Source organism: Bolinopsis microptera, chromosome 9 (genome assembly GCF_026151205.1).
Source record: "Bolinopsis microptera isolate Bmic1 chromosome 9, MBARI_Bmic_1.0, whole genome shotgun sequence".
Lineage (NCBI taxonomy): Eukaryota > Metazoa > Ctenophora > Tentaculata > Lobata > Bolinopsidae > Bolinopsis > Bolinopsis microptera.
In genome coordinates, this window is record NC_087080.1 from 4873103 (window position 1) to 4881368 (window position 8266).

Here is an 8266-nt window from a genome sequence, read left to right on the forward strand (position 1 = left end):
GGCGCACTACATAATTGGAGGACTTCGATGCACCGCATAAACCATTATTTTTACTTCGCATCAAAGTAATTTATACGAGTAACATCCGTCAAATGCTAAAACCCCGACCCTAACGAGAAATTATACCAACTTCCTTATATGGCCAGTCATATCACGTGATCGCGAGACAGTTTTTCGCCAATATCTCGTCATGTTCACCTAACCATGTGCTTTCGCACCGCTAATTTGAAATTCGATAAAAGAAATATCAGAAAAATTAAATACATTCGTACGGAGCAGTTATGATTCAGTGATTAAGAAATAAGCCGGAATATTTTACAATGTACAATTTACACTGATTTGTAGTCACCTGTATTAAAGAAAATAGCTGATTCATGAGCAAAGTCCTTTAACAAATTCCGTATTTTGAATGGCAAATATTGAAATGTGGTCAATAAGTTTGAAGGTTTTTTTTTTTTTTTTTTTGGTGCAACACTCACTGACTTGACTCTTGCGAGCAAGCGACCTATAAGAACGATGGGTCCTACTGAAGCCCAGCTGGTTTGCATCGAGTCCACTATTCCAGGACGAACCTGCTGGTACCATTTCTGAGCAATGGCAGTTGGGTCGGGGGCGCCCCTCCTAAGAATGACTGCCGTAGATCCCGGGGATTGCATACTTATATTTGATATGCGTTTATACTCACTCCTTGCTAAGCCATTAATCTTACACACAACCACAAGTCGATGCCGAGGAGTTAATGTTTGGTGTAATTCTAGAAAAGTTAATATATAAGCGGCTCTATAGTTTCCTTACTTCCAAGGGTATAATACATGAAAACCAGTTCGGCTTTAGAAAAGGACACTCCACCAGCCATGCACTGAACTACTCTGTAGAACATATAGAATCGTTAATTAGTAAAAAGCAACATGTCCTAGGGGTCTTTATCGATATGATCTCTCAAAAGCCTTTGACACTCTAGACCACTGTAAACTAACTGACTGACTTAGGAAACAATTTGTGACAATTTGCTGCCGATTCGAGAAATAAAGCATATGAATTAGCTAATGAAGTACTACAGGCCGTAAACAAGTATATGGGAGTTAACCTACTGCACATTAATGTAAAGAAGTGTTGTTACATGTATTTTTCTCCCTCTAAACGTAATAATAACGAATTAGATGCCGATATAGATAGCCAAAACTTGTCCATTAATAACAAAATAATTAAACGTGTAAGTCAGACAAAATTTCTTGGAGTAATCATGGATGATAAACTGAGCTGGAAACCACATATATCATCCCTCAACAAGAAACTAAGAAGTGCTTGTGGACGTATCTACCGTATTAAGAAATGCTTACCAGAATCACTGTATAAGCAAATATATCATTCTCTCTTTGAATCACACCTAGGTTATGCTATTTCTGTCTGGGGAGGTATTCCCAATAATCAGTTAAAACCGCTATTTATTACTCAAAAGAAGTGTATCAGGATTCTATTTGGAGACTATGAAGCTTATGTAGACAAGTTCAAGACATGTGCTAGAGCAAGACCAATTAATTCTCAACGTCTAGGATCTGAATTCTATGTTAAAGAGTCCACTAAGCCTCTATTCACAAAACATGAATTACTTGTTACAGAGAACCTGTACAGATACCGTTGTTTAATGGAACTTTTTAAGATCATTAAGTCACGAGTACCAATTTCGTTATACTACTTATTCAACATATCAAATAGGAATGATAATCTGTTCATTACACCCTCTCCAACTAATCAATTTATTTATAAATCTGCATGGCTGTGGAATGAATTCCGTAAAGTTGGCCCGTTAAATTTCACCTCCACATGCAGATCTATCAAGAATTTACTTAAACAGTCACTTCTAAGAGCTCAAAACCGGTATGGAACTGAGTGGTGTGACAAAAATTTCATTGAATTCTGATTAAGAAGTGATATTTATTTGCCTGTTATTCCCACTGAAGCACTTACTGACTGACAAGCTTATCTATGATTACCATGCTTGAATTTAGGTAAACAACATACAACTCATTTCCAAGTTACGCTGAGCGCAACCGCCGAATGACACAGCAATATGGAAACGCGCGCGCATAGCATTGCGCGCCGATGCTGTGCGCGCGCGTTGTCGGCCGAAACTTGGGAAGTTCCCGCTCTAATATTGGGGGGGGGGGGGGGTGTCACGTCCGTCTATGTCCGCTTGTCTCATAGAATCCAAAAAGGACAGGACATAGGCGGACATAGGCGGACATAGGCGGACATAGACGGACATAGGCGGACATAGGCGGACATAGACGGACATAGGCGGACATAGGCGGACATTAATGGACACCTAAATTGCTAAATAAAATGTTCAATTTTTGCTGTTATAGGGGGATCATGTTTTTTGTCCGTTCGGTACCCTATATTTTCAAAACGGACAAAAAATAGAGCGGACAAAAACGGGAAAAATGGAAATAACATTTAGATGCTTCCTCCTCCTACTCTTCCTCCTCCTCCCTCTGGGTCTTCCTGATCTTCCTCAGTCCTCTTCCTCCTCCCCTCCTCAGTCCTCCTCCTACTCCTCCTCCTCGTCCTCAGTCCTCCTCATCAGTCCTCAACAGTCCTCCTCCTCCCCAGTCCTCCTCCTGGGTCCTCCTCCTCTTCATCCTCCTCCTCTTCCTCCTCAGTCTTCAGTCCTCCTCAGTCCTCCTCCTCATCCTCAGTCCTCCCCCAGTCCCCCTCCTCCTCCTCCTATTCAGTCCTCCTCCTCCTCCTTCTCAGTCCTCCTCAGTCCTCCTCCTCCTCCTCCTCCTCTTCCCTCTCAGTCATTCTCCTCAGCCATCCTCCTCAGTCCTCCTCAGTCCTCCTCAGTCCTCCTCCTCAGTCCTCCTCCTCCTGGGTCCTCCTCCTCCTCTTCATCCTCCTCCTCTTCCTCCTCGGTCCTCAGTCCTCCTCCTCCTGGGTCCTCCTCCTCATCCTTCTCATCAGTCCTCCTCCTCCCCAGTCCTCTCCCAGTCCCCCTCCTTCTCCTCCTCCTATTCAGTCCTCCTCTTCCTCCTCAGTTCTCCTCAGTCCTCCTTCTCATTTCTCCTAAGTCCTCCTCCTGAGTCCTCCTCCTGAGTCCTCCTCCTCTTCCTTCTGAGTCCGCCTCCTGAGTCCTCCTCCTCCTCCCTCTCAGTCATCCTCCTCAGTCATCCTCCTCAGTCATCCTCCTCAGCAATCCTCCCCAGCCATCCTCCTCAGCCATCCTCCTCAGTCCTCCTCAGTCCTCCTCCTCCTCCTGGGTCCTCCTCCTCCTCCTGGGTCCTCCTGGGTCTTCCTGATCCTCCCCAGTCCTCTTCCTCCTCCCCTCCTCAGTCCTCCTCCTACTCTTCCTCCTCGTCCTCAGTCATCCTCATCAGTCCTCAACAGTTCTCCTCCTCCCCAGTCCTCCTCCTCCTCCTGGGGCCTTTTCCTGGGTCCTCCTCCTGGGTCCTCCTCCTGGGTCCTCCTCCTCCTGGGTCCTCCTTCTCCTCCCCTCCTCAGTCCTCCTCCTACTCTTCCTCCTCGTCCTCAGTCATCCTCATCAGTCCTCAACAGTTCTCCTCCTCCCCAGTCCTCCTCCTCCTGGGGCCTTTTCCTGGGTCCTCCTCCTGGGTCCTCCTCCTCCTGGGTCCTCCTCCTCCTGGGTCCTCCTCCTCCTGGGTCCTCCTTCTCCTCCTCAGTCCTTCTCCTCCTCCTCCTCCTCCTCAGTCCTCTTCCTCCTCTTCCTCCTCCTCCTCCCTCTCAGTCATCCTCCTCAGCCATCCTCCTCAGTCCTCCTCCTCCTCCTGGGTCCTCCTCCTCCTGGGTCCTCCTGGGTCTTCCTGATCCTCCCCAGTCCTCTTCCTCCTCCCCTCCTCAGTCCTCCTCCTACTCTCCCTCCTCGTCCTCAGTCATCCTCATCAGTCCTCAACAGTTCTCCTCCTCCCCAGTCCTCCTCCTCCTCCTGGGGCCTTTTCCTGGGTCCTCCTCCTGGGTCCTCCTCCTCCTGGGTCCTCCTCCTCCTGGGTCCTCCTTCTCCTCAGTCCTTCTCCTCCTCCTCCTCAATCCTCTTCCTCCTCTTCCTCCTCCTCCTCCCTCTCAGTCATCCTCCTCAGCCATCCTCCTCAGTCCTCCTCCTCCTCCTGGGTCCTCCTCCTCCTCCTCCTGGGTCCTCCTGGGTCTTCCTGATCCTCCCCAGTCCTCTTCCTCCTCCCCTCCTCAGTCCTCCTCCTACTCTTCCTCCTCGTCCTCAGTCATCCTCATCAGTCCTCAACATTTCTCCTCCTCCCCAGTCCTCCTCCTCCTCCTGGGGCCTTTTCCTGGGTCCTCCTCCTGGGTCCTCCTCCTCCTGGGTCCTCCTCCTCCTGGGTCCTCCTTCTCCTCCTCAGGCCTTCTCCTCCCCTCCTCAGTCCTCCTCCTACTCTTCCTCCTCGTCCTCAGTCATCCTCATCAGTCCTCAACAGTTCTCCTCCTCCCCAGTCCTCCTCCTCCTGGGTCCTCCTTCTCCTCCTCAGTCCTTCTCCTCCTCCTCCTCAGTCCTATTCCTCCTCCTCCTCCCTCTCAGTCATCCTCCTCAGCCATCTTCCTCAGCCATCCTCCTCAGCCATCCTCCTCAGTCCTCCTCCTTCTCAGTCCTCCTCAGTCCTCCTCCTCAGTCCTCCTCCTCCTCAGCCATCCTTCGCAGCCATCCTCCTCAGTACTCTTCAGTACTCTTCAGTCCTCAAAATGTTTGTCCGCTAATGTCCACCAATGTCCGCTAATGTCCACCAATGTCCATCCAAGTCCGCCAATGTCCGTCCGGGTCCGCCAATGTCCGTCCGAGTCCGCCAATGTCCGTCCGAGTCCGCCAATGTCCGTCCGAGTCCGCCAATGTCCGTCCGTGTCCGCCAATGTCCCAAAAAACACGTCCGTTGTCTCATAGAATCCAAAAAGGACAGGACATAGGCGGACATAGACGGACATGACACCCCCCCCCCCCCCCCCCCCAATATTCAGACGACAGTGATGACTCATGAAGAGCACTAATTTCGACCACTTTCCCGGTCGAACCATACCAAATCAAACTAATTGACCCACGTGTATAGCCAATGTCCTGGCGGTGCTGAGCCGATGTAAAACTCTTCTGTAAACTCTTTTGTCTCTTGTAACTTGTTTATATTTTATATTTTAGTTATACTGTGTACTGTGTACAATAGTTATAGCGTATAGTGTGTAGTGTGTAGTGGTTATTTTGTTGTAACGTGTCACTTTATATTTTGCTACCAACGTCAGCCTTGACTTACCATTTATTGTAATTGGTACAGCATATATCAAAATTAAAACACTGTTTTCGATCTGACGGGTGATGGGCTCTCTCTGATGGGACATAGTTCTAGGGGGTACCCGGGGTACGAGTTAACGAATAGTGTTCGTGTCCTTCCACAATCCCCTCTCATTGTGTTTTTGACGGAGGAGGAGCCTAGTTCATCCGTCTGCATCGCTTAATCGAGTTAAAAATTTAGCCAATAACAAACTATATTACATGTTATACTGATATCAGATGTAGAGTTTATAACATACAAATTCTAAATTTTTGACGGCTGACGATGGTAAGTCGCTACGTTTAACTCGGGACTTTTATAGTTTTAAGTCTTGGAGCTCAAAATGTCTCGTGCTGTGGGCCGTATAAACGGCGCACAACACCGCCCTGCCTTACTGCTTATTACATTACTTCATGGTTGCCGGGCGGAGCCGGTGCCGTTTGTCTCGGCCTCGAGTGGCGAGTGCTTGCCCATCGAATACACGATTGAAACACTAATTATTTACTGGCATTCTACAGTTTCCAAAACGAAGTACGAAGGTATATTAACTTTGAGCTTTGTTTTGGCGACTGCTTCATCGATGGGCGAGTAGGTATTTGTTGTTTAGCAGTGTTGAATATTGGAGCAATTATATAATGTATATCTCCATCATAATATAGGCTAGTGTAAACATATATAATCAATAATACAAACAAATAGTATAGTTGTGGACACAACAAGAAAATTGAGAATAATCTTGTGCGAGGGTAGGGACCCAGATGTCGTTTCTAACCCAAATAAACTTTAAGGAGGCTTCTCATCAGTAGCCGCACCTCCTTACTCGGTTTCTGAACTGGAATTCTATGGGCTTCCAGACGGCCAGACCGAGTATTACCATCCCATCCTTCTAGAGTTCATCACAAGTAGCACCCACCTTGAAGATCTTTGACACCCAGACACACCCCATTGGCGAACAAACTTTGGATATAATCTTACATGCTCCCGAAGGAATCCCTGGTTTATGGTCTTTCTCATCGTCACCAGCACTTTCACTAGGTCACCAGCTCTTTCACTGAAGTCATCAGCCCTTTCACTGAAGTCATCAGATGTGACTCTGATCAACGGTATAGTTGTGGACACAACAAGAAAATTGAGAATAATCTTGTGCGAGGGTAGGGACCCAGATGTCGTTTCTAACCCAAATAAACTTTAAGGAGGCTTCTCATCAGTAGCCGCACCTCCTTACTCGGTTTCTGAACTGGAATTCTATGGGCTTCCAGACGGCCAGACCGAGTATTACCATCCCATCCTTCTAGAGTTCATCACAAGTAGCACCCACCTTGAAGATCTTTGACACCCAGACACACCCCATTGGCGAACAAACTTTGGATATAATCTTACATGCTCCCGAAGGAATCCCTGGTTTATGGTCTTTCTCATCGTCACCAGCACTTTCACTAGGTCACCAGCTCTTTCACTGAAGTCATCAGCCCTTTCACTGAAGTCATCAGATGTGACTCTGATCAACGGTATAGTTGTGGACACAACAAGAAAATTGAGAATAATCTTGTGCGAGGGTAGGGACCCAGATGTCGTTTCTAACCCAAATAAACTTTAAGGAGGCTTCTCATCAGTAGCCGCACCTCCTTACTCGGTTTCTGAACTGGAATTCTATGGGCTTCCAGACGGCCAGACCGAGTATTACCATCCCATCCTTCTAGAGTTCATCACAAGTAGCACCCACCTTGAAGATCTTTGACACCCAGACACACCCCATTGGCGAACAAACTTTGGATATAATCTTACATGCTCCCGAAGGAATCCCTGGTTTATGGTCTTTCTCATCGTCACCAGCACTTTCACTAGGTCACCAGCTCTTTCACTGAAGTCATCAGCCCTTTCACTGAAGTCATCAGATGTGACTCTGATCAACGGTATAGTTGTGGACACAACAAGAAAATTGAGAATAATCTTGTGCGAGGGTAGGGACCCAGATGTCGTTTCTAACCCAAATAAACTTTAAGGAGGCTTCTCATCAGTAGCCGCACCTCCTTACTCGGTTTCTGAACTGGAATTCTATGGGCTTCCAGACGGCCAGACCGAGTATTACCATCCCATCCTTCTAGAGTTCATCACAAGTAGCACCCACCTTGAAGATCTTTGACACCCAGACACACCCCATTGGCGAACAAACTTTGGATATAATCTTACATGCTCCCGAAGGAATCCCTGGTTTATGGTCTTTCTCATCGTCACCAGCACTTTCACTAGGTCACCAGCTCTTTCACTGAAGTCATCAGCCCTTTCACTGAAGTCATCAGATGTGACTCTGATCAACGGTATAGTTGTGGACACAACAAGATAATTGAGAATAATCTTGTGCGAGGGTAGGGACCCAGATGTCGTTTCTAACCCAAATAAACTTTAAGGAGGCTTCTCATCAGTAGCCGCACCTCCTTACTCGGTTTATTATTATTGGTAACTCGCTAGATTATAAATGTTATTTAAACACATATGTTTACGTCAATTATTACTAAAATTAATATTCTTTTTGCTTTAATATAATTACATGTCACATAATTGATTAGTTGAATGAAACGTGTGCTACAAATGTCTACGCCTCACGCAGAACTGCGTACTGCTTAGTACTTCATGCTTGAGCGGTACTGCTGTTCACAGAGGCGCGCACTCAATTTAATCACAAATAACGAGCGCGCGGTTTTTGGAATTTCTCCATTAATATTATTCGATCTATTAATTAGATCGTAGTGCTCACGGCCTGTACTGCGTGAACGACAGAAATATGTTTTCAATTATTTTGCTTCTGAAATTTTGGCTCTAGTAATTAAGAAATGCGACATGTAATTGTAAGATAACAATTAAATAGATCCTGTGCGCGGCGCCTACAGCTGACCTACGAATTTCTGAACAATTGAAAATTGTGGCTGTGTGCGCGGCGTACTGTATATGTGTTTGAAATTGAAATTTGAATTTATTTATGAATATAA